The 26,727-nt window shown below is 48.8% G+C and overlaps 1 long non-coding RNA gene and 1 pseudogene across 2 annotated transcripts in view; both read right to left on the bottom strand.

Moving 5' to 3' along the window:
* LOC139049664 (uncharacterized) overlaps window positions 1-26,727 on the bottom strand; it is a 62,603-nt gene that overhangs the window by 24,376 nt on the left and 11,500 nt on the right. Inside the window, exon 1 of one of the 2 annotated variants that reach the window (XR_011508482.1) lies at window positions 11,150-11,188. The exons of the other annotated variant lie outside the window; for it this stretch is intronic. This is a non-coding gene — a long non-coding RNA (uncharacterized lncRNA). Of the gene's footprint in view, window positions 1-11,149; window positions 11,189-26,727 lie in introns of those variants that run through there. 2 annotated transcript variants of the gene reach the window in all.
* On the bottom strand, window positions 1,816-2,028 carry LOC139050225 (U2 spliceosomal RNA; annotated as a pseudogene).

Raw genomic sequence — 26,727 nt, 5'->3', positions numbered from 1 at the left:
TTGTCTACTACATCTCAGCTAATCGAATTAGGGCACCCTCTTTCGAAAACCATTAACTTTCGCTGACAGACATATAAGATTTTCATGAATTTCTCAAAGGCATTCGGTAAAGTGTCTCACCGAAAATTGCTACAAAAATTGAGTTAATCCATAATAATGCTATCATTACAAATTCGCTCTCATCTTACATTCTCGCGAGCAGTATGTTGAGATTAGTGAGAGGAAATCGCGGGTTTTATCTGTCCTATTAGGCGTACCCCAGGGTAGTGTTCTTGGCCCCCTTTAATTTCTTTGATTTATAAAGAACCTCCCGAATAGTGTAGACGTTTCATCGACGACTGCGTGATATACAATAAAGTAGAAACAGTAGCTGACCAGAAACAGTTAAATGGACGCTTGCAGAAGATAAGGAAATGGTATAATGAATGACAAATAGAGCTAAATCCACCAAAACCGCAGTTATGACAATCTCTCGAAAGAAAATTCCTTTAAACTGCTCTTAATGTATTGATAATTATGAACTCAGAAGAGTTGAGCAGCGTAAATACCTAGGCTTGATTTTCTGGAACTATCTTCGCTGGAACGATCACATAGCTTATATGTGTTCTACGGTCAACTAGTCGCTCTGGTGTCTCGGGCGTAATTTGCCATTTGCGACACAAGAAACAAAATGTTTAGCGGAAAAACACGAATTAGGCAAATAACTGAATCTGCAAATGTTATGCAAATCTGCAAATCAAGCTTCTAGCAGTCAGATTTATATTCAATAAAGACCGGCGGTCCGAATTCCCTTCTCAGCTGTGCGTACTTGCAGGACAACTTAAATTACAGGATAGGACTAAAGAGGAAAGGTTGACATATGTAAATCTTATTATTCATTATCCTATTCATATAAAATATGCAGACTATGTTGAAATTCTTCGCAACGAGACCTCTAGGTACCGCCATTCAATGTCTATTTGTACTCATGCCGTTCGTACTGATTATTTTAAGTGTAGCTTCTTCCCAAGAGCTATCAGCGAATGGAATTCTCTGTCTGAAGAAGCCGTCTCATCATCATGAGCTGATTCATTCATAAAACACATAGCTAACATACTGATTTGTCACTGCTAATAGTTTTTTACCTATATGTGACTTGATGCATTTCTTTGCTAACAATTTGCTTATTTGTTATTTGTGCCATTAATTTGTCCCTTCACTTGTTAGAGTTGAATGCAAAATATGTGATGTCATTGTTTTCCAGAATACTAACTATTACACATTTCTAATCGCCTCCTGCAATAGCCCTGTGCAAGGGCCGACCGTATCTGTAAATAAAGTAAATAAAATATATACTACACATTGGCCCGCGTAGGTCATGTCTACGTTGTCACCATTCTCACTTTCCCTACGTACGAAGCACTTGCGTTTAATAGATTATTAGATTTTTTTTCGAAAGAATTCTGGTGCTCCTATGGCCTGACATCAATGCATCGGCATGTCTAGTCTATGTACGTACGGATGCAAGACAACGGGATCTGGTAGACAACAGCAACCTTACAGGGGGACGAAACTATCTTCATGTATTACTTTACGGCCTGTCTCCCTTCCTATTCCTTCTCTCTTTCTTTGGGACAGCTGCTCACACATTACCCACTTCATTAGGAGCTGAAAACAGAACGTTGATATCGTACTTGGTCCGCACTTTTTTTAAATCTGTGTGAGAGAGAATGAACGTGCAGCATTACCGCAATTTTCGCAGTGAAGCTGGATATTGCTAGGTTCTGGGAAAAATTGCGTGCGTCTATCGAGCTGTGTAGACCGAGAATTTCTCCCCATACTTTGGCCGATCCCGAAGACAGTTCTATACTAGGTCGACCTATGGCGGATGTGAAGCGGCGGGCTTTAAGCCCATCGCCAACTTGCATTAAGTTGCATTAAGTGCATAAGTTCAATATATTATGCCGAAATAGAACCCGTATGAGACGTTAAGCTCATAAGAACAGATACTACACATTGACCCGCGTCGGCCTTGTCTATGGGCCGTATAACATAAAACTATTCCAGCATGTTTTTATTCAAATCTCCTGACGTTAAATTTGCGTAACCGTCGAGGCAAGCATCGGGCGGTCACCCGTAGGGTTGTCTGAAAAAACCAATCAAATGCTCCCCTTGTTCATAGGACACTTTTTTTTTTGCTAGAAAAACGAATAAGATTGCCTGCACTGAGCGGCTTGTCTTATTTAATTGGCTCACAAGAGGCGAGGAGCATGCTCAAGTGGAGAGGGATTCGATGGGGCCGAGCCACTGCACTGAATATCGATAACCAGATGAAGAGGGTGGTGCTGGCGTCTGCGACTGGTCGTCTTTCTCTTACTTAGGAAGAAGAAGAAGGCGCCGACTAGTGCGGACGTGGAAAGATCGGCTCCCGCTTTCGTAAATATTTTCGCTCTGCTTTATCTACCACCTACCGCGGAAATGCACACCATTCGACACGGTTTCTTCTGAGGAATTCCTTCGGTGAGTGGCCTTTGCGCGGAAACTGTTGAAATTTTTGTGTAGACCACGCCGCGACGACCCTAGGCACGGCCAGGCTTAGGCCTAACCCGACGAAGAGGGGCATTATGCCCGAAGTAGAAATGGTGGTAGGAGAGGAAATCTCCTTCGAAGAAGCCAACAGCCCAGGCTGGACGACAGCGTTGGGCAAGAACAAGAAAGCCCGGCAAGAAACACCAGTTTCAACGAGCAAGAAAACCCACGTGGGCTCGAAGGGTGGCTGCCACACGGCTGCCCCGCAAGGCGTGTTGCAACGTCTCGCAGCCTCGTCCAGGCTCCTCAGACTGCCTAGGGAGCACATACGAATTATTGTCTGCCCAAGGGTTGGGCTGGACGTCAAGAAGATAAGCCAAATCAAGCTGGCTCAAGCCTTGGCCATGGCGGCTGCACTAGCCCCCACAGAAACTGAGGGCGACATAATCTGCCCTAATTTCACTCAAAGCGTTCTCGTTGTCTCCACCCCGGAGAGAAGGAACGCCGCCGCTTATGCAGGAATCCAGCAAATCTGCATAAGCGAAGGACTATACAAAGTGGCCGCATACATAGCGGCCCCAGACAACACCTGCAAAGGGGTCATACGAGGGGTCGACGCAGACATCAGTGAGGCCCAACTCCAGAGCATGATCGTCAACCATCGTAACCCGAAGGCTCTGGAAGTCAAACGAATTAACAACACCACCACAGTGGTCGTCCTTTTCGACGGCATGAAAGTGCCTAACTATGTCATGTGCGGCGTCAGCCTTCTGCGGTGCACGCTCTACAAACGCCATACCGAGGTGTGCTACGCATGTGGCGGCTTGGGACATCGCGCGGACGTCTGTCCCAACCCCACCAATGAGGATTGCCGGGGCTGCAGACTAAGCTCACCACCCGATGGCCACCAGTGTTCGCCGAAGTGCGCCCTTTGCGGAGGACCGCATCTTATGGCGGACAAAACGTGTAAGTAGCGCTTTAAAGTCCTATACGTGGTACGCAGACGCCGACGGCGCCGTAAGCGCGCCAAGAACAAGCACCAGCAGCAACAGCAGGCCAAGGAGAGCGGGCCACGTGGCTCCAGCGCGGCGGGAGCCCCAGGAGGGAGCGCTCCATCACGCCCTCTGGTCGACAACGCAGTCTCTCCAGAGGGCGCTTTCGTTCCCGAGGGTGCTCTAACTCCCGGGTTCGGATCCAGGAAACGCCAACCTGGGGCGATCGTGTCAAGTCGAAGCAGAAGACGCCGGCATTGCCGGAGTATAAAGTTGATCCCAGAGTCGCTCAACTCATGCAAGAGAACGCTCGACTCAAAGCAGAAATGCAGCAGATCAGGGCCGATTTTGAGTCTTTCCGTAAGTCGTACCCCTCGCAAGTCGAGAAGCAACAGGTGCTCCCCTTAGGCGCTCGGGTAAACGTAAAGCCGCACCCCCAGATGGGGACGCTGACTCTATGGAGACCGAGTCCAATAATAAAGACTTAATAAGCATGCAGCGCGCAATTCAGCAGCTCGCCGAAAGCGTGACTGTCCTCCTTAAAAGGATGGCGTCCCCGAAAAGTGCACAGGCCGCGTTAGCTACGGCTAGACAGCCTTCGAGGGAGCCCCGTCGGGTGTCTTTACCCGCAAGCGCCGTCTCCGTCAACAAGACGGTGGAATGGCCAATCCAAGGCAATCACCATGGTGGTCAATCCCAATAACTTGGTTGTGTGGCAGTAAAACTGTGCCAGCTTCCAACGGCGCAAAGCTCCGCTGCAGCAATTCGGTTCGGCACAGGCGGTCAAACCGCACGTAACTCTCTTACAAGAAACTCTCGATGACGCGCCCACCTTCCCGGGATACCGGGTTGTATCGATAAGGGAGGAAGGAAAGCGGGGTTTAGCAACCTTGGTCGCACGGAAGTGCTCCTTTCAAGTACACAAATTACCATTTGGCAAAACTAGGGCGGAAATCATTGTGGTCGAAATTATCCCTAACAATTGGCTTAAGAGCAGCGTCTTCCTTTTAAACATATACAGCTCGCCGTCGGATCAACGGCAGGCATTCGCCACGATCATGACAAAGGCGGTGTCCCTGAGCAAGGGGGCCCCCGTAGTGATAGCGGGTGACTTCAATGCCCCCCACGATGCCTGGGGATACCCCCGCCAATCCACCAAGGGCAATCTCCTTGTCCATGCCGTTGCTGACTGCTCACTGGAATTGATTACGGATCCTAAATACCCGACGCAGACCGGTACATCGGTAGTCCGAGACACCACTCCGGACCTGGCGTTCGTCAAGAACGCCCCCGGAGCAGGATGGCGAGATTTACAAAAGAACCTGGGCAGCGACCACTTCATTGTGGAGATTATCCTAACGATTAGCACAGCCCCTACCAGGAAATTTAAAGTGACGGATTGGGATGCCTTCCGGAAAATACGGAAGGCGGACCAGACCGACTACGATAATCTCGATAGTCTGTTCACAAGACTACAGAAGGACGTACAAGCTGTGACTAAGGTGGTTAAGACCGACGTAAAGGTAGATCGTATGGACGCGCGCCTTGCGCACCACATAAAAGCCAAAAACTCCACCCTGCGCCGCTGGAGTTCCCCAGCGGCGCAGCCTCCTCCCCGGCCCACCCTCCCCCGCCGGCTTCGTAAGAAAATTGCGGAGCTCAATCGTACAATAGAAACTCATTCCATCGAACTGCCCAAACAACAGTGGAATGAAGTGTGCTCCTAGGTTGATGGGCAGATGAGAACGGGGGGCAAATGGAGCCTGCTCAAACACTCACTCGATGATTCGCAAACCAAAAGCAATCAAAGACTAGCCATTGATTGCATAGTTCATAATCAAAAGGCAATGGGCGTATTTGAACACGTCCTCCTGCAAGAGTTGGCCGAAAAGTATCTTCCGATGGGCCACTCCGGTGACGGGGATTATCCTTGTTATCACGGGAGAGCGGTGGGGGAGCTCGACGCCCCCTTCGCGGAATCCGAAATCTGGGAGGTGCTGCAAACGCTCAACTGTCGCTCAGCACCGGGCCCGGATGGCATCTCCAATAAGCTCCTCCGAAACTTGGACCAACAATCAGTTGCGCTGCTCACCGGGGAGGTCAATAAAATTTGGGAAACGGGCCTAGTCCCCGACTCCTGGAAGACAGCCTCAGTGGTGCTCATCCCGAAACCAGGCAAACCTCTTGCGCCGGAGAACATGCGGCCCATCTCGCTCACTTCCTGCGTGGGTAAGGTGGCCCAACATGTCATTCACAACCGTATATCTAGGCATATAGAAAATAATGAGTTATTCCCTCACAACATGGTCGGCTTTCGGCCGGCACTCTCCACACAGGACGTCATGTTACTTATAAAGAGGCAAATCATTGATGTCGACACTAGAGACACTCAGGACATCCTTGCTCTAGACTTGTCCAAGGCTTCTGATAACATCTCGCACCGGTTCGTACTAGACGCCATCTCGGATCTGGGCCTGAGGCAACGATTCCATGCGTACGCTAGCTCCTTCCTCAGGGATCGCAAGGCCACTGTCAAAATAGGGCAAATCAAATCGAAGGAATTTACATTGGGAGCGAGAGGCACCACGCATGGGGCGGTCATCTCTCCCCTACTGTTTAACATCGCCATGAAGGGCCTCTCGGACAGACTGGCCACAGTAAGAGGAACGGGCCACGCCCTCTACGCGGATGATATTACCGTGTGGTGTATGGGAGGGTCTGACGCTGCAGTTGAGAGTGCGCTTGAAGAGGTGCTCGACATCACAGAACACTTCCTACTAGACACGGGCCTGAGTCTGTCACCAACCAAGTCCGAACTTCTATTGTATAGGCCCTCCCGACGGGGGGTTAGGTGCTGCACACCCTTAGATCATGCTTCCATAGCCCTCTATGCAAGGGACGGAGAACAAATAAACAGAGTGGATACCATCAGGGTCCTCGCTGGAATCTTGCGGGGGCAACTCACAGACTATAGCCCGTATTACTTCCAAGACGGAGAATATGCTTCGGCTTATCCTCAGGGTCTCGAACTGCAGAGGGGGTTTAACCGAGAGCAATCTACTCAGACTCCACCACGCGCTTCTGATGAGCCACGTTAACTATGTAGCCTCCGCGTTGTGCTGGTCTAAAGGGGATGAGGCTAAAATCGACGCCTTCTTGCGCAAAAGCATCAAGCGCGTGCTGGGTTTACCACTCACTACCAGCACCGCGCGTCTCATGCAACTAGGCATGCACAACACCCTATCAGAGGGGATCGAGGCCCAACGAGAGGCCCAAATAATACGACTCTCATCATCGCGAGCGGCGAGACGCATCCTCGAGTCCGTTGGATGGGGTCACCAGGAAATCACGGAGCGCAACGTGACCCTATCACCCATGGTCCGAGATACGTTCAAGGTAGATCCCATGCCACGTAACGTCCGCCCTCAATACAATGCAGGGCGCCGGGTAGCCAGGGCTCGTTCCCTGTTGAAAGCGGCTGTTGCCACTCCGAATCTGGCATGTTTCGTTGACGCCGCCCAGTACGAGTGCTCTGATCACTATGCCGCAGTTTCGGTTGACTCCAATGGCACTCTCATTAACTCAGAATCCGTGCGGAAGGTTTCTTCAACAGTAGCCGAGCAGGTTGCTATAGCTATAGCACTGAAGGACCCTCTACGTGCCAATATCTTTACAGAGTCGAGATCTGCAGCCCGAGCTTTCGCCTCCGGCTCGATCTCAAAGCAGGTGGCGGCCAGCCTCGGCAGCGAGGGGGCTGCTGGTTTCCATAGCATCAAATGGTTCCCGGCCCATATGGGAACCAATGTGCACTCTGAGTTTGCTAACGCGAATGAGTTGGCCCATGACTGTGCGCGAAGTCTTACACACCACGGCGGTTCAGGTGGACTCACGGGCGGCGACTTAGGACTGTACAGGGATTCGCTTCTCACCTTCCATGAAATCTTGGCACATTATCAACTCTCTCGGCGGGCCTTTCCGCTACCACACCCTAAACTTAATAGACGGCAATCGTCGGCGTTTCGCATGATTCAAACGGGGTCATTTGCCTCCAGGGGCCGATTCAGTCACTTCGCGCCTAATGTAGAACCCCACTGTCCAGACTGTGGGGAGGCGTGCTGCTCCTTATCCCATATGCCCTGGCAATGCCCTGCGTTACACAGCTCATCGCTAACCACTCTAAGAGGCTGGGAGGCAGCCGTTAAGAGCGGCGACCTCTCAGAGCAACTACGGGCTGTCCAGAGGGCCTGCGACAGGGCGCAGGACCACGATCTTCCGACCCCGACGTGGGTGCGGCCCGCGACCACTACGGGGAGTCCCTGAAAAAGGAGGTACCCTAACGTCGGTTCCTCAGGACCATTAATAAAGTTCTTTGTCTGTCTGTCTCTTACTTAGCTTGCAGTGGCTCGTCGACAATTGTGGCGGCATGCAACGGAAGCTTAAGAATGACGCTAAAATGGAGCCTCAGCAAAGAAGAATTGGCAGAACGAAGTCGTAAACGTACCGAAAGTTCCGGAAAACGTTGCACGGCCACGCAAAAAGGTTTTATTACACGCAAATGCACTCATGCTCTCCGGCAGGGCCGAGTAGCCAGTGCCGGAGCGATCGGCAAAGTCCAGCTTCTATTCCTTTCAGAACGAGGCAGCCTGCGCCTGTTTAGTAAATAATTCAGTTTTGTTCGGCATATTAATCCATCTTTAAAGCGTATGCGTCACTTTGACGCCTAAGTTTTTGCGGTTTTGTGATGTCGCGTGATGGCAGGTGAAGTGGGTGCAGCCCGAAAACTTTTGACCAATGGCCGAGAGCTAATAAAAAAAGTGTCGAATCATAAATAACTATTTTTGTTTTGTTCGGTCAAATTATGTATAATCAGTGTGTACACGTCATTTCAGATGGGGAGCTATCGTGATTTTCGTGGCGTCGCGTGACAGACAGGGGAAGTGGGGGTGGTCCAAAAAAGTTTTTGACCAATCGCGGTGGGCTGGTTGCAGAATTGCAATAGAAAAGTTAGAAATAGTTTTACGTTATAGCGCCCTATGTTCGCACCGCCCTCGCTTTGTCGGCATTCCAAGCGCTTGCGTATCTCATTTCCTTGCTTGCCGCTCTCCCGTAAAGGTGGTCCCTTAAGACTGCTGCCCGCCAGGACCGCGAAGCGTAAGAATACCCGAAACGTTCATGTGGCCCCAATCCCACAAACTTGGAACGTTCCACCGGAGCAACGGCTAGGTTTCAGAGGGAGTTTGTAAGGAACACATTTTGTGTGCCCCGTGTTGTGTGAGCGCTTGTGATTTTCGAGTGACCTCGAATCCATTGCTGTACTGCAGGACGTCGATCAACGCACGATCGCCTTGGCTACGGTTAAGGAATGTGAGCACTCGGAGTACGGTGAGCTGCATGCCCGTTCTGCGTACCGAGATAGGTTAGTAAAAGTTGTCGTGCCGCGTTTGACAACAATGTAGTATACCCCGCGATACACCACCCAATAAAGTAGTATACTCCCCGGTGCCTCATCATCTTCCGAAGCTCAATATCGTGCAGGAGCGACTAATTGTGCCTCGCCGTTCCATTTATATGCATACGCCGTTTGCCGCACGGCAACGGACAGTTCGTTAAAGGGCCCCACATACACGTTTCACTGGTAATCCACCATCACAGAGTGCAATAGCAGTGAATATTTTATTTCATTAATCCGGACAAGTGCGTGGCTCCAAGTCGTGTTAAGAGGGTTTCAAATTCCTGAGGATTTTACATGCACATAAGTATAGGACCAAGTACTTGAAACCGGCCGCGAGACTAGCTCTCATCTTATGACGACAGGACTTCTCTGCCATACAGATGCATTGCGTAACTATTAGTTTTTTTATTACAAGTGTTAAGTGACATGACCTGTGGGGAAACAGAGGCTCTTCCCTCCTAGGGGAATACTGCTAACACAGGTGGTCTGTTTCGGAAAAAGGCTGTTCGTGCGATTGCAAACATTCCTCATGTCATTCCACGCTGGCCATAGAAGTGATAAATTTATGAGCACCGTTGCAAGAATGAAGCATTAGGACATTTACATAGCACTTGTCTTGTTTAGGCGTGGGACAGCAACTAATTAGGGGAAAGAAATGCTGTGATTTTTCTCGGCGTTTCACTTGAATCAACTAATAATCTGAATATATAGATACCGGCACTTCATCGCTTTTTGTACGTTGTCGAACTTACGCTTGACGTACTGTTTTGTTTACGCCGCATAACCCCTTTTCTTACGCTATTGTTAAACTAATGTTGCACTTTCTGTTTATACCACGTGATTCGGCACATCTCATTTGTAGTTTTATATATTCTAGCTTTAGTGCTGATGTTGCGTTTAATTCGATATAGTGTATTCATCGCTTGCCTTTAATGTTAGACACGATGCATTGTAATTATGTTTCTATTGTGTCGGTACTCACGATATGTCTGGTCTTACTGTTTGATGTATTATGCAGAGTTGATTATTTTGGTTGCGTTAAATGTATCTTTGCATCGCTGCATTTGCCTCTCCCTGTCATTTGTACTAACTGGGTCGGGATCCTAGTCGCGCCCTTGTAGCAGCTTTATCGCATATGGTCCTCAGCATCCCGAATGTTGGAATAAAGCTTGATTTGATCTTGTGAATCGGCCCACATATTTAGGGTGCTCGACCTTCGACAGCAGCCAACATGTTTAGGGTGCACTAGGATTCCACAGTTACTCGATGCGGAAAAGTAGAGGTATGTTACGTCTCAAGCCCACCAAAGGTGTTAACGTTTTTCACGTGTCAAACCACCGCACCTCCTAACCAGCTCCGTGGACAACGAATAAAAGCGCTCATCCCGCCATTACCTAGAAATCGGAGAAAAGGATGAATGGGAGGCAACCACGACAACGAATGTATAAGCGCTGTTAACTAGACGAGTCAAATCACCAACCATCCCTCGGCACTTATCCAGCCATCGAGACAACATGTAAACCGGCTGTTCCAGGGTTCCACGAAAGGACCGCAGCCCGAGCCTCACATTGCAGGCTGAGCGAAGAAGAAAGACAGCGTGCCAATCGGCTGTTCCAGAATTCCACGAAAGTACTTCAGCCCGCGCCTCACCTTGCTGTACGTTGTACTGCCTAAGTAATGTTTTCATTTGGAGCCGCACAAAAGCTGAGCATCATAAAAATGTGCAAAATGTGCTTTCTAGAACCTCAGCTGTTCGCATAGAGCTAAATGGGAAGTGTATATATAGTGTCCAGCAAGACTATGGTCATCGATGCCTTTTCCCTACCTAGGGCTGACAAACTGTTCCATCGACTCGCTGATGCTACTAGCTTCAGTAAGTTGGCCTTACAGTGCGCTGATCATCAGGTTTTATTGTCAGAGAAAAGCCGCGAGCTTACTACATTCATCAATCATGACGGTCACTTTCGCTTTAAGAGTGTGTATTTCGGATTGGCATCGGCGCCTTCCGCTTTTCAGCGGATAATATGAACTGGATTAAAATATTGTCCGTGTACGTTGTGCTGCCTAAGTAATGTTTTTATTTGGAGCCGCACAAAAGCTGAGCATCATAAAAATGTGCAAAATGTGCTTTCTAGAACCTCAGCTGCTCGCATAGAGCTAAATGCGACGTGTATATATATAGTGTCCCAGAGCTCACCTTTCTTGGACATAGGTTCAGTGCAAACGGCATTTCGCCTCTGGAAAACAAAGTCGAGTCAATGGTTGATGCACTGCAGCCAACTGACAAAAAGTCGCTGCATTCATTTTTCGGTCTCACGCGATACTACGCTAAACTGATCCCACAGTGCGCTGAATTGGCAGAGCCTCCTAGAAAAGCTCTAAAGCAAGGACAATCTTTTGTCTGGGATCAGGATACTTAATATAGCTTGCAGCCTATAAAGGAAATCGTTGAATGGAATTAGGCCCTGCGCCAAAATGTTAAACGTACTTGGGCCGTCGTGGCGCAACAAAATGCCCGCAATTTTGTCCAGATCTTGTCCGACTACGCAAATTCAAAAAGTCTGGTCCTGAATGCCCAGGTCTGTTCAAGATTTACTATAGGACAGGTCGCAATACTTTCAAGCTTGAAACTGGCAAACCTCGAAATGCATCGAAACTTGTGAAATGCCCTGTACGACATAATTTTCTTGAAAAATTAGCTGAAAGGAGCCATTCCAGTTACTGTCCATCCCTTCATGATGGTTTCCGACCTTTTCTTCCAGTTCTTACTGGCATAAGGGATACCTTATATTTCTTGTAGCGTAAGCATGCAATACGCACATCATCATTACGGTACTGGCCACCATGCGAATTCGTCTTTTTATGCGAAATAGGCTCTTGCACATTACTTAGGTCCTGCACTATCTTGCAGTGTCAACGTGCCTTATACGCACAATCATCAATCCACTGCAGCCACAGAGCTGTCTCGAGTCAAGCTCAGAGTCAATGAGCCACCCGTCAGTGTTGTTGAAGGGGCACACGGATGTGCGCATTCTCTGTTTCTTGTACTCAGTGAACTCTTATAATGCATGAACTCTATGTGCAAGTATGCATCTCATCGTTGTCCTTCCTAGACGGGTACTCATCAGAGAAGGAGGAGGAAGTAAACTTTATTGCTCTAGAAAGAGTAATTCAGTGGTCGGGCCGGATGTCTTCATTTTTCATTGGTTGATGACGGTCTCCGGCCTGCATGGTTGGCGCCCCTATTCCAGGGCACCACTGAGCGTGGCTGCTCGTCGGGCATGATCCACCAGCCTCCGTTGGAGGCTAGGGTCGCTGCTGGAGAGCACGCTCTCCCACTGCTCCGCACTGGGATTTTCTATTTTGTGGAATGCCTTATTCGTATTGCACTCCCATGTGATCTGATAAACTGTGGGTATTGCGCCACACCACGGGCAAGTGACCCTGTATTGACTTGGGAACATTTTGCATAGTATATGTAAATTTGCGAAATTACCTGTCTGCAGCTTTCACCAGTAAGCTGCCTGTTGTTGAGTGAGTGTATTGTGAGGCGGGGGATATCTGATCTTCGTCCGTCTATGGTAATTTAGTGTGTCAGAGTACGTTGGGATCACTGTCATGAAGTCCTCAGGATCTCTGCTTAGGTCCACTCGGTTTGTATGCTCGCGAGCAATCTTATTGACCCTTTGGTTGCCCTCAATCTCAGTGTGCCCCGGCACCCAAAAGACGGTGTGTCTAATGCATTTATTCTATTGGCCAACGCGGAGGAAGATTTGGAGCGCTTTTTGACCGATTCTGCCGTTAATATCGTTTCAGCATGCTTCCTAGGAGTCTGTTAGAATTATAAGGGATCTATTTGTGCGGTAGCCTTCCACAGCTGCTAGAGTAACAGCTATTTCCTCTCCCTCGGTTGCCGTACAATCCCGTGCCGATTCACAAAGGATTTTCCTATAGCCTGAGTCTATTACTGCCGCGACGACTCTTTGTTCTGTTTCCCTTCGTTTTCGAGGATATACCACGGCGTCCGTGTATACCATGTTCGCCTTGATTGCTAGGTATTTTTCTACGTATTTTGCTCCAGCGTTCCGCCTGGCTGTGTGTAAATTCGGGTCCATGTTTCTTGGCAGGGACCCTACTTTGATGGTACTGTGATACTCATCGGGTAGGTTTGCCGTTCTTTGTTCTTCCCTTTCAATTTCCTTGTGCCCAGTTTTTTAGGAGCTTTCTGCCCGAGGTAGTCTGCTGGAGTCTGAGTAGCTGCGACCCTAATTGTGCCTCTTTGAGCTCCTGGAACGTGTTGCGGAGTCCGAGGGCCAGCAGCTTCTTTGTCGAGGTGTTGGCCGGCAGGTGAAGCACTGTTTTGAATGTTTTCCTTATGATGGCGTCGCTCTGGTCCCGTTCGCCTTTGTTTGTGTTGTAATATGGGAAGGCGTACGTAATCCGGCTGATTATGAGGCTCTTAACCAACTTGATTGTATCTTCCTCCTTCATGCCGCTTCTTTTTTGCGAGATGCGGGCGATCATACGTGCCACCTGTGCCGTCGCTTGCTTGAGTAGGTTTATGGTGTGTGTGCAGCGTTGATTGCTCTGCACCCACATTCCCAGAATCCTGACGGCTTCCTTTTCTGGTATCTTTTGTCCTTCTAGGGTGGCGCTGATTTGTTCTTCGGAGCGTTTTCCTCTTCTGACTCGCAGGAGCTCTGACTTCTCCGTCGAGCAGGCGAGGCCTCTTTCCTTAACACATTCTTCCACGCATGTTGCTGTGGCTTGTAGTCGTTCTTCTTTTTGGCTGAGCGAGCCTTGGTTAGTCCAGACGGTTATATCATCGGCATAAATGGCGTGATGTATGCCATCGGTCTCTTCCAGCTTCCGGGCTATGCCAATCATTGCAATGTTGAAAAGGATCGGTGAGATCATGGATCCCTGCGGGGTTCCTTTGTTAGGCGTGTGGAACTTGTCTGTCCGCAGGTCTCCTAACCCCACCGTGGCTGTTCTGTTTGATAGGCACGCTGTCACGGAGCCGTGGATCCTTCGTCCGCTATTGAGGTCGTCCAGTCCCTTGAGGATGGCCGCGTGGCTGACGTTGTCGAATGCTCCTTTGACATCGAGAGCCATTATTATGTTTTCTCCGTTGTAGGGGATGCTACTTAGAACCCCCCCTTTAATTTGTACTAGGACGTCCTGGGTTGATAATTTGATGCGAAAGCCGGACATACTGTGGGGATACGGATCTTCATCTTCCATGTATTGCTGTAGCCTTCTTGTCATGATTCGCTCGTACAACTTGCCAAGGCACAAAGTGAGTGATATCGATCGTAGGTTTTCTGCTAGAAGCTTTTTTCCTGGCTTGAGGAGCATAACTACGCATCTTTCCATTCCTCTGGCAGTGTCCCCACTTCCCAACGTGGGTTGAGGAGGTTCGTCAGCTGTGTGACCGCCTCATCACTTAGGTTGTGGATTAGTGCATTACTAATCTTGTCCGCCCCTGCTGCTGTGTTCCGGTTCGAGGCCTTAACTGCTCTGAAAACTTCCTCCCTGGTGATGGGTCTGTTTAGGTCGGGGTTTTCTTCGCCTCGGTATCTCTCCATGTACGCTTCGCGTTTATCTTGCGCGTAGCACTTTACACGGACTTTTTCCAGTAGCTCTTCTCCTGTCTCTTCAAATTGCTGTATTAGTTTTTGGATGGCCTAGTTACTTTCTGACTTGGTCTTGGTTGGGTCCATTAGAGCCTTGAGGATACGCCAGGTCTTTGCGGTGCTGAGGGTTCTATTCAGCGAGTCGCTTAACTTTTGCCAACTTTGTCGCGTGAGCTGGGCTGCGTATTCCTCTGCCTCCTTGGTAACCTCTGCTATCTTCTTTAGCTTCTTATTTAGTCGTTGTTTCTTTCACCTTTTTGTTAGTCCACGCATCGCATCCCATAGCCTGAGGAGTCACGAGTCCACCTCCCGTGTTTGCTCTGACCTTTCGACCTCCTGGGTGTATTGTTGTTGTATTTCCTTAAGTTGTTTGCCCCATTCCTCTATGGAGGTTATCCCCCCTCCATGTGCTTGCATTCTTTGCGAAAAGCGTTCCAGTCCGTTATTTTGGCTGTTCCTATCTTGCGCTTGATGTTCTCTGCTGACACTTGCGTTCTTATATTGTAATGGTTGCTACCCAGGTTCTCCAGCAGGTTCTCCCACGAGGCTTGCCTTGCTCCCCTGGCGTATGTCAGGTCTGGGCATGTCTCGGGCATCTCTGGGCCTAGGCGCGTTGGTTGGTTTGCGTCCGTTAAGAGGGTGGAGCTTGTGATTTCCGCTGCGTCGCTAACTTGCGTTCCCTTCTTAGTGTCTTTTTGATACCCCCAGCTCTGCCCCCTGGCATTAAAGTCACCCATTATAAGCAGGGTGTTGGATTTCGCTAGCTTGCTGGCTCCTATGAAAAGTTTCTGAAAATCCCCGTCATTTTGTCGTGGTGGACTGTATAAGTTTATGATAAAAGCGCTTTTATGTTTTCCCTTTTTCTTTGGAATTATCTCGGTCGCGATGTGTTCTATCCGCGTGTCCGGAATTTCATCGCGTGCTACGGCGACTAGTTTTTTACTAATTAAGGTGGCCGTGCGATCTTTTTCTTGGCACGTGTATTCCTTGAGTGTAGGCACGGTGTTTGTCTCCTGCAGCGCGATTATGTCAGGAGGACTTAGCTGTGAATTTATGAATTGCTGCAGCGGGTCTTGCTTTTTGCGTTAGCCTCTGCAGTTCCACTGCTATATATCTAATGTGTTGTGTCTAGCCATGTTGGTTTATCGTTGGTTGTTGGTATACATTGGTTTTCGGTGCCGAATCTTTTTTCGTGATAGAGTCTATCTCTAGCCTCATTTGTCATCTTTTCCGTATTTTGATTTTTTTATGTAGTTGCGGAAACTTAGATCTTGCATTGCGATATTTTGTTGCATCAAATTCATTTGCTCCTGTATTTTTTGCATAAAGGACTGCATTTGCATTTCTACGGTTCCCTTTTCCGGCTGCTGTGGCTGTTGCTGCTCTATAGCTGGAGGTGGAGTCTGCCGTCGCGGCAGGCTACCCACCCTTTGCTCTCGCAGTTCCCTGAATAGTTCTTTGATTCTCTCCTCTAATTGCTCTGTTTTCTTCCTACTCTTCTCTAGATCTCGCCTTGGAGCCTTATTTTCTTCCCTTAGGTATTTAAGTTCGTTGTCGTTATTGTTATTATACGAGTGCGGAAACAGTGATTTGGGAGGGCCTGCCCCCTACTTACCATAACTCCGCCCTTCTTTTGTTGTTGTTGTGGTTTTGGCTGCTGTTTCCACTGCGCATTGGCTGCGGGTGGTGGCCCCAGCGGTGGGAAGGAGCTGTCCCTGGACTGGCTTCGGTCCCGATTCCGTGTTCGGCTGCGGCCCCGGTTCCGCGAGCGACTCTGCTCTCCTTCCGGGCTCAGCCACCTGGGACGGCGCCTACGGCTCCGGCTCTGCCCTCGGCATTTCTGCGCGGCTCGTGCTCACAGCTCGTCGATGTTCTTGAGGCGCATCCGACAGTCCCTGGTACCGGCGGCGTGTTCGCCTCCACATACCAGGCACTTTGGTTGGCACTGATTTCCTTCGACTGGGTTGTTTGCTCCGCACTGCCTGCAGGTTCTCGCTCACGGCGTTGGGCAGACGTCCGAGCGGTGTCCTCGCGTGTCGCATACGTAACAGAACTGTCTGGTTGGTCTGTAGGGGTATGTCTTGTATTGTACTGAGCTGAAGATTATCCACTTGGGAATGATGGGGCCGTCGAAGGTGATTAGCGCCGTCTCCAACTTGCCCAGCATCTTTGCCGCCAGGATCTCCACGCATTGAGTGCGTAGTCGCAGCTTGGATTCCAGTATTTCAGATGGTAGTCCTATCAGTAGCCCGTGGATTACCGTCCGCTTTACGTCCCCAGGCATGGCCACGTAAGCGTTTACTTCGTAATTGATGCCGCTGTATGGGAGGTACTTGATCTTCCTGATGACGTCCGCAACTTCTTCCTTGGAAGCACTTGCGATGACAATGTTGGATCCTGGTCGGAGCCTGACGAGAAAGTCTTCTTCCTTGAATTTCATCCCGCAGGCCCCTATGATGGCTTGCGTTGCTTGATATGGTTTCATGTCCTTGATTTTCAGCCCCCCTCTGGGCCGGATGATGATCTTCGCGTCGTCCTTCGGTAGCGGTGGCAGCCTCTGCCTCAGCTGCCGCGGCGCTCCCACCTTCTGTTGTTGTTGCGGCGGCGCTCCCGTCGCGCCGTCTTGCGTGATGCCGCTACCAGCTGTGGCTGCCGGCGTCATCTTGTTATTGCTCTCCATGGCTTGGGATCTTCTCGTCTTCAAAATGACGTCGCTCTCTGTAGCCCGCTTGAGATTCTTTTTCTGGCGCCTGGAATGGTATATTTGCCAGTTTTTTCCCTCGTCTTGCTGCCGGCTCGTCTCGCCCGTGGCGTCCTGCTACATGAGGTGCGGCCCCGGTGCCCACTGCCTCCATGCTCGAGTGCGTGGTTGTGGGGGCCTCCTCCATATCTTGGAATTCTGTCGGGTTTTGGGCTGTCCCCGTCATAAAATTGCTTGTCACAGGGTTGGTAGCGCCCCGAGGATCCATTTCGGTCGATGCCTTGTCGCTCCGACCTATTTGGTGCCCACCCGGGTGTCGGGTTTGGCTAAGCCTAACGTGACACTTGGCTCGCCGGCCCCGTCGGAGATCTTGGAAGTCCGACAACAAGTCCAAAAATGGGCCTACCGGCTCGAAGGTGATATTCTAGTGCTCCTGAGGATCAGCTGCGTTGATGTTGCCAAACAATTTGGTGGCCTAATAAAAGAGTCCTGCTGAAAACTTCGAAAATTTGCTGAGCCTATGCGACGTGCGTCCGCTCGCTTCGACACTTCTTCTTCCTCCACCCTACTCATCACAACTGTAGTGCAGTTGTGTTCATGAACTTTTGTTCATTTTCCCTCTTTGTGTGTATGCTTCTTATTTATAATTTGAAAGCCAAGAATGTCTGGTTAGGAAAAGGAAGTCTGTGATAGGCACATGCAGCAGAATGTTCTACTGTATAAAGATGTCATCACCAGCACTTGTATTGCAGTGCTGACATGTGATCTCTAGGCAGCTCATTTCAAATTGAATAGCATGGCATGTAGTGAGTAGCATTTCCACTGTGCTTATTATTCCATTTGGTCAACGCCAACTAAAATGTGTGGATGATACATGTGCATAACTGATACTAGTATAAAATCCTATTCATTGTGTAATGATAAATAATAACATGCCCAAAACTCACGTTAGAAAATTTTCATTGTGCAATGCTTACATTTCGGTGTTCTTCTGTAAATCATGACGCTTGCTTTTGTTGCGAGGAGATCAAGTGGCGCATTTTATCACAAGGAAGAGGTGATGTAATATACTTTTTCAGTTTCGAATCGTTACGTCAGGGTGCCACTCAGCGCCAAACGCTGTAAGTATACCTGCTGCTTTTCCCCTCACCGGAATTAACGCATTTTTTGTCTCGCCTCAGACTCGAGCAGTCCGGCCCTCCTTTTACAGGCGCTTTGCGCCAGGCCGCTAGGCCTCATGCCGTAGGTCCCGTGTCTAGCCAACTGTCGAAGATATTACATTATGGTAGAAGACGACGACGAACGTGCGAGCCGTGGCAAGAGCCATTTCTGATGATTATAGCTTTTGCTGACACAGGTTTGTTAACAGACACGAAAAATGCACGGAACCCTAACCATAAACCATATCGCTGCAAATATATATATATATACATCAATGGCTCATACCCTTTTAAGGCAGAGGCTACAAGCACTCAGAAAAGGGAAGCGAACAGTGTATACATTCGTTTAAATATCTCATGAAACACACAGAAAAGTGTACATTTCAATAAAGAACAAGCTCAAAACAAGCATACTAACCACGCAATTGATGATAATGCACTCGTGATAGCAATGCGACAGGTAGCGCTCTCCGCATGCGTTTCCTGGTAAAGATACCTGTTGCGCAAGCTGCCGCGGTGACGCCAGCTTGCGAAATGTGGTGCGACCACCCTAGCCTTTCGTGTATAAAATTACTAGCATAGCAACTTTTTTCAATATTGTTGCAGCACCGCTATAGACGGCGGTGCGCGGGGAAAATTACCATTACTCACATTCCTAACGTCACTCTAAAGCCATGGGGCATTGCATTGCAGCAGTTGAAGCAGTGGTTTTCAACGGCGTCTCTGGGCATCCACTTAAGCAGCAACGCATGCAGCAACAAAGAGAAGAAAGTGTGCAGAAAAAGTTCGAAGGCGATTCAACGTATAGTTGAAGCCGATGAAAGACAATGTCTTTCTTGGCGAGTTGGCAGAGAGAATGGGATATATGATCCATTTAATTATTGTGAGGGTCGCGCTGGGGTGGCAATGTTTGAATTGCATTGAATTCTTGGGTTTTATGTGCCGAAACCACGATTTGATCATGAGGCACGCCGTAATGGGGGACTCCAGATTATTTTTGACCACCAGGGGATCTTTAATGTGTACTCTATGCACGGGACATGGGTGTTCTTGCATTTTGCCCCCGCCGAAATGCGGCCATCGTGGCCGTGATTTCATCCCGTGACCTTATGCTAGCTACTCCAGCATAGCCGCTAAAGTTCCACCGCGACAGATAGGAGCAGGAAATTGTGATCGGCGTCAACTACATACAGGTTGAAATAGCCCTGCAACTTCTTGTCATCAGGCATCTGCATCATCATGGTCATCATCGTCCTAATCATTATTGTGGTCGCCATAATCGTGAGCAACATCTTTGTCTTTACACTCCACCAGCTCATTGGCATCTCCCAGGTAAATATGAATGAATGAATGATAGGTTTATTTTATCACCAGTTCAAGCATACATATTCAGTGGTACAGCGGGAAGGGGTGGCGAAAAGGCGACTGAACGCCTGACAATGCGTCAGTCCCCGCCCAGACCACGATATTGCACAACACTGAGCGTGTCACTCTGCAAGACATCAATGTGGTAAAAAAGAAAAAAAGAAAAAAAAACAATAATAGGCAATGTTATAGGCTGCAATTATAAGTTAGACGCATGCCTATCCAAAACGGTGAATTGGGGGTGATTCGCCAAGGAAGAAAAAGAGAACAGTTTGTTTTAAGACAAAGTTTTACGGAAGCTCGAACAAGCAACTAACGCTATGAGCGCCGCATACATTAGTAGACTCGTTTGCTGCACACTAACGTTTAAACATTTACTTGCAAGTTGTCTCATTTAAGTTTCTCTTTTTGCCAGCTGCATTATACACCCTAAAAAAAAGAAATTACGTTCCCCGAGCTGGTGAAAAACAAAAAAAAAAACGTGCATGTTTGCAAAAGAAACACAAATTAGGGTGGAGGAGGAAACCTCGCCACGGCCGGAAACCGCCGCGGGCGTGCGTAGCGTGGGGCGATGCCTCCCACAGATGCTGCGTCACGTCATAAAGTCGGGGCGCTCGGATCACCGGATCAGAGGTTCGGCGACGAGCTGAAAAACTGTACGCCGCGCAAGGGAGCGCGCTCTTTATATAATCTCTCATAAGCGGGCCGCCTATTACGTCCCCGTTTCCTCATAGCGTCGACGTCTTGCGGCCAGCACGGCGTCGAGAACGCACGCGCGCGCTGGAGAGGGAGAACAAAAATGAAATAGTGACGCGAAAGCTAAGGGACCAACTTGCGTAATCTTTCGCGGCTTTGTTCAGCTGAACGCGGGAACTTAGCTGGCGGTATTACGGGCGTCACGTTTTCTGACATGCAAATTTCGGTGCCCCGTTAAAAATCCTGCATAGCGAAGCGCGCGCGACCATCTTTCTGCTCCACGCCGCCTACAGCGCAGGCTTCACGTCAAATGCAGGGCACCGAGAGCGCGGCGTCACAGCGGAAACTGGGATTTCGCTCGTAAGCGCGAGTTACATTACGCGACAGCGGAGCCTGAAATTTGCGAGGTGCGAGGCGAAAAATAGGCGGTTGCGCAGCTCAGCCGAGAGGCCGAGAACGCGACTATGGAGACGTGCAAGGAGCAAAAATGGAGAGACGTCAGTGCAACATGCGCGACCGTTAGGCAGGAAACTGCGCATACCTGAGTGCCGTGCAATGTCATTCAACTGAAATGAAGCATCCTCGCTGTTATGGGTAATTCACTTATTACGTTGCTCTTGTACGCAAGCCTGCCTAAAGGCGACCGTGCCATATTGAACGCCTTCGAAAACTTTCCATCTTAACGCGCCGCACACTGTGGAACGCCAAGTCTTCCAACAAATAGGAAAGCGATTCCCCTCGAATTCTGTTGTGTCAAAACAAAATCAATTTAGTCATAAAGAGGGGCAAACGTGTTTCCTTACAGGCAAACTAGGATTTTGTAAAGAGAAGCCGTACAACAATGATACATTGCTGACAAATAGACATTCATTGTCTGTTTGTAAATGGTGCGAGGAACACGGGACAATGAAGAACGAACAGCCACCGCTTTTAGAAATTGTTTTGGGTGCAAAAAGTAAGACGCGGACAACAGAATAAAAGAGACGGACAGGCGCACTTATCTGACTTATTCTTGGCACTTTGCGGCATGTAGATATGAAACCATGTAGCTAGGTTCCTGCGGCACCTCGCTTTAATAAAAAGATAAATGTGCGTGAATGACTGCAGAGTCGAACCTCTGCCGTCGAGCATAGCAGCCCGGTGCTCGGGCCACACGCGCACTTGTCTCGTTCTAAACTTGAAACGCTTGGCGCGTGCATAACGTCCCGCTTTCTCCTCTTCTTTCCTTGTTGGCAGCTCGTGCTCTGAGGCGTCGCGTCAGACTGCAATCTCGGGGACCGCCCTGCTTTCCTCGGTGCTCTCCTCGCAGGATACTACGTAGAAACTGTGCGCCATTGTATCGGCTCCATGATCGCTCAAGTTAGTTACGCATTAGTATTTCTTGAACAGAATACAAATGCCAGCGCAATTTTACATACTCCACATCACGCCGCCATGCATTGCTGTCGCTCGAGGTGGTCTTTGGCCATGGGATGCACCAAGCCCATCGACGAGCACGTCCGGCAGTAGGAATAAGGAAAAAAGGGTTTATCTTCCATTAGTTACACTGGCTTCAATGCAGGAACATATTAAACATCGGAGTTCACATTGGGACCCGTCAGCACTTCCCACTGCACAAAACGTATCCGCTTTTAATACGATCGTATTGCTTAGGCGACTAGCGAATCTGATGTCTGTATAGTGGCTAATCACAATAATCGAATCAGTCACAATAACCCGCCATGATATCCCATTTTTCCGACGGACTCTGAGTGCGATGGTGCTAAAAGGGGATTTAGAGCCGGCACGCTTGCCGACATGCAGCTTAGGCAACTGTTGTTTCTGCACGTTTTCAGTGCTTCCTGGACGGTGATCGCACATCGACCGCTTGGTGGGCGTGCGGTTAATCCGTGCTACCCTGAGCAATCTTCTGACCCATCATGGCACATATCGACAATCGACGCAAGCTCATCGCTGTACGAAGAACGCTGCAAGGCTCACTGGAATGGTTTCTTCGACCATGACGTCGACGGCAGGCTCGTCGAGCCATGCGAAGCACGTGACCCGGGACTGGCCTATATAGCTGCACAGCACCTTGACTGCGTGGGATTTAGAGCCGGCACGCTTGCCGACATGCAGCTTACGCCACTGTTGTTTCTGCAGGTTTTCGGTGCTTCGTGGACGGTGATCGCACATCGACCGCTTGGTGGGCGTGCGGTTAATCCGTGCTACCCTGAGCAATCTTCTGACCCATCATGGCACATATCGACAATCGACGCAAGCTCATCGCTGTACGAAGAACGCTGCAAGGCTCACTGGGATGGTTTCTTCGACCATGTCGTCGACGGCAGGCTCGTCGAGCATTGCGAAGCACGTGACCCGGGACTGGCCTATATAGCTGCACAGCACCTTGACTGCGTGGGATATAGAGCCGGCACGCTTGCCGCCATGCAGCTTACGCCACTGTTGTTTCTGCAGGTTTTCGGTGCTTCCTGGACGGTGATCGCACATCGACCGCTTGGTGGGCGTGCGGTTAATCCGTGCTACCCTGAGCAATCTTCTGACCCATCATGGCACATATCGACAATCGACGCAAGCTCATCGCTGTACGAAGAACGCTGCAAGGCTCACTGGGATGGTTTCTTCGACCATGTCGTCGACGGCAGGCTCGTCGAGCATTGCGAAGCACGTGACCCGGGACTGGCCTATATAGCTGCACAGCACCTTGACTGCGTGGGATTTAGAGCCGGCACGCTTGCCGACATGCAGCTTACGCCACTGTTGTTTCTGCAGGTTTTCGGTGCTTCCTGGACGGTGATCGCACATCGACCGCTTGGTGGGCGTGCGGTTAATCCGTGCTACCCTGAGCAATCTTCTGACCCATCATGGCACATATCGACAATCGACGCAAGCTCATCGCTGTACGAAGAACGCTGCAAGGCTCACTGGGATGGTTTCTTCGACCATGTCGTCGACGGCAGGCTCGTCGAGCATTGCGAAGCACGTGACCCGGGACTGGCCTATATAGCTGCACAGCACCTTGACTGCGTGGGATTTAGAGCCGGCACGCTTGCCGACATGCAGCTTACGCCACTGTTGTTTCTGCAGGTTTTCGGTGCTTCCTGGACGGTGATCGCACATCGACCGCTTGGTGGGCGTGCGGTTAATCCGTGCTACCCTGAGCAATCTTCTGACCCATCATGGCACATATCGACAATCGACGCAAGCTCATCGCTGTACGAAGAACGCTGCAAGGCTCACTGGGATGGTTTCTTCGACCATGACGTCGACGGCAGGCTCGTCGAGCATTGCGAAGCACGTGACCCGGGACTGGCCTATATAGCTGCACAGCACCTTGACTGCGTGGGATTTAGAGCCGGCACGCTTGCCGACATGCAGCTTACGCCACTGTTGTTTCTGCAGGTTTTCGGTGCTTCCTGGACGGTGATCGCACATCGACCGCTGCGGTTAATCCGTGCTACCCTGAGCAATCTTCTGACCCATCATGGCACATATCGACAATCGACGCAAGCTCATCGCTGTACGAAGAACGCTGCAAGGCTCACTGGGATGGTTTCTTCGACCATGACGTCGACAGCAGACTCGTCGAGCATTGCGAAGCACGTGACCCGGGACTGGCCTATATAGCTGCACAGCACCTTGACTGCGTGGGATTTAGAGCCGGCACGCTTGCCGACATGCAGCTTATGCCACTGTTGTTTCTGCAGGTTAGTACTGTTCACCTAATTGAAATTTCTAAAGCAGTCATGGCGTTGCCGGCTCTTCCCACGCGGGCATGTGTTGCACCTACAGCGCGAGTACAGTGCACTGGACGTGATAGACGTTTTCGTTTAGTTGTGAACCGAGTTTTATGGCTTGCTTTGCTCTTGCTTTTTCCGACGACATTGAGCTCAACCCTGGACCTTTTTATAAAGGCGAAATGGATTTCTTAAAGACGCTACAGGATACTATTATGAATAAGTTAGAAAACATTGATGCCAGGATAACTAATCATGATGCCAAAATGGCTGAAATGGACAGCAAGCTTGACAAAACCCAAGACCAGATAGGAAAAGCTATGAAGCTAGTACAAGAACAAGCAACTGTAATTATGGATCTAAGCCATCAAGTAAGAATTCTGCAAAAGAAAAATGTAGACCTCGAAAAGAGAAGCCGTAGATCGAACCTCGTGTTTTACGGGATAGATGACAATGATCGGTCCGAAATATGGGAACAATCTTAAGCCCTGGTAAAGGGTATCTGCGCTACAAATTTGGGAATCGAACTGCAGTCGGTTCAAAGGGCACATCGGGTTGGTCGTTTTTATGAACGGAAGAAAAGACCTATAATTGTAAATTTTTCATCCGATAAAGAAAAAAAATGGCCGTTTTGAAGAATGCAAGCAAGTTCAAGGGCTCCTCTTACAGTGTAGAACAGGACTTTTCATTTGAAACTCGAGCAGTGCGAAAGAAACTTCGGGAATACGGCAAAATGAAGAAGGCGGATAAGAATAACCAGGTTAAGTTGAAAGACGATAGACTGATCATAAATGGCAGAGCGTTTACATGGGACGATGAGAAGGAAGAAGTTATTGCCCTGTCAAAGCGGTGACGTACAAATGATATTTGCTCTATTTATCATGATTTAGTTATTGCGGTGGTAAATTGCCGTAGCATAGTCAACAAGATAGATGAGTTTGCCGGATTGGTTGAGTCATTAAAGGCAGATATAATGTTTGGTACTGAATCCTGGCTAAACCCATCCACAACTGATATCGAGGTCTTCCCCTGCAACTATACTGCTTATTGCAACGGCAGGCCGGGTCATGGCGGTGGTGTTTTTGTATTAGTTCATTCGTCCCTTTCGTCTTCGATGTTGAACATCGGTCATGACTCGGTCGAGTTGGTTTGGTGCACAGTTACACTGGCTAATAATCTTTCTTTTGTCACTGGAGCGTTTTATCGATCGCCAAGTACGGATTTCAGTGTTTTGGAAACGCTGTACGATATCGTTTCGGAGGTATCTGGCCAAATAATACTGCTTGCGGGTGATTTTAACTTACCCGACCTAAAGTGGGAAAAGGGTACATGCGAGTTAATGAGTGCAAACCGTAATAATCTAGAAATGAGGAACCTGGTTGATAGCTTTGGCTTTTTTCAGTATGTCCTCGAACCCACACGAATTAATGGTACCCTAGATCTTCTCCTTTGTAATTCACCAAATTTAGTTGGTAATGTTGATGTCATTCCAGGTATCAGTGATCATCGGGTTGTGGTTGCAGAGATCAAAACGAAAGTACAGCGCATAAAAAAGCGCATCAGCAGAAAAATTTTCTTCTTTGAAAAGGGCGATTATTCATCAATTTCTGATAAACTTCTTGATTTTCTTCCTGTTTTTGAATGCTTTGCGGAGGAACATGAAGTAGAATTTTTATGGAGCACATTTAAACAAAAGCTGTTTGACCTTACAGAGAAGTTCGTACCAAGTATTGAATCGGCTAGACTCCAAAAGCGTAAGAAACCGTGGATCACCTTTCGTGTTTTGAGGTTAATTAAAAACGAAGGCATGTGTTTCAAAGATATAAAAGAACAAAAACACACGCGTGTTTAAAAGGCTACAAGAATTAACACGCGAATACAAAGACCTGCCGAAAAAAGCAAAAGAACAGTATCTTAAACGATTAAATGACAAAATGAAAACAAATCCTAAACCGTTCTGGCAATATTTGAAGGTATGTGGGTCTGATCCTGTTGGAATAAATGAAATTATTTACAATGGACGTATTCTTTCTGACGATGCAGAAAAAGCGACATGCCTAAACAGATATTTCCAATCAGTCTTTCTTTCTCAATCTGCATGCAGCCCAAAATCATCCAAAAGCAACGTTCCCCTTATGATACCAATCGAACTCAGTGTTAGCGGCATTGAATCTCTGCTAAAAAACCTTGATGAAAGTAAGGCTATTGGCCCTGACGGTATCTCTTCGAGAATTTTAGAACCGTGTTCTCACGCCATCTCGCTTTACCTTTATTTAATATTTCACAAGTCATAAACTACTGGTCAGATGCCACAGGACTGGAAAATTGCAAATGTAGTCCCTATTCACAAAGCGGGCTCTAAAAAAGAAGTTACTAATTATAGGCCTATCTCACTCACCTCGATTTCGTGCAAGATCATGGAACACATAATATATAAGGCTATCATGGAACATCTAACGAACAATACATTGCTTACAAAC

Source organism: Dermacentor albipictus, chromosome 9 (assembly GCF_038994185.2).
Source record: "Dermacentor albipictus isolate Rhodes 1998 colony chromosome 9, USDA_Dalb.pri_finalv2, whole genome shotgun sequence".
In the NCBI taxonomy this organism is placed as follows: domain Eukaryota; kingdom Metazoa; phylum Arthropoda; class Arachnida; order Ixodida; family Ixodidae; genus Dermacentor; species Dermacentor albipictus.
This window is presented reverse-complemented; position numbering and strand designations above follow the sequence as displayed.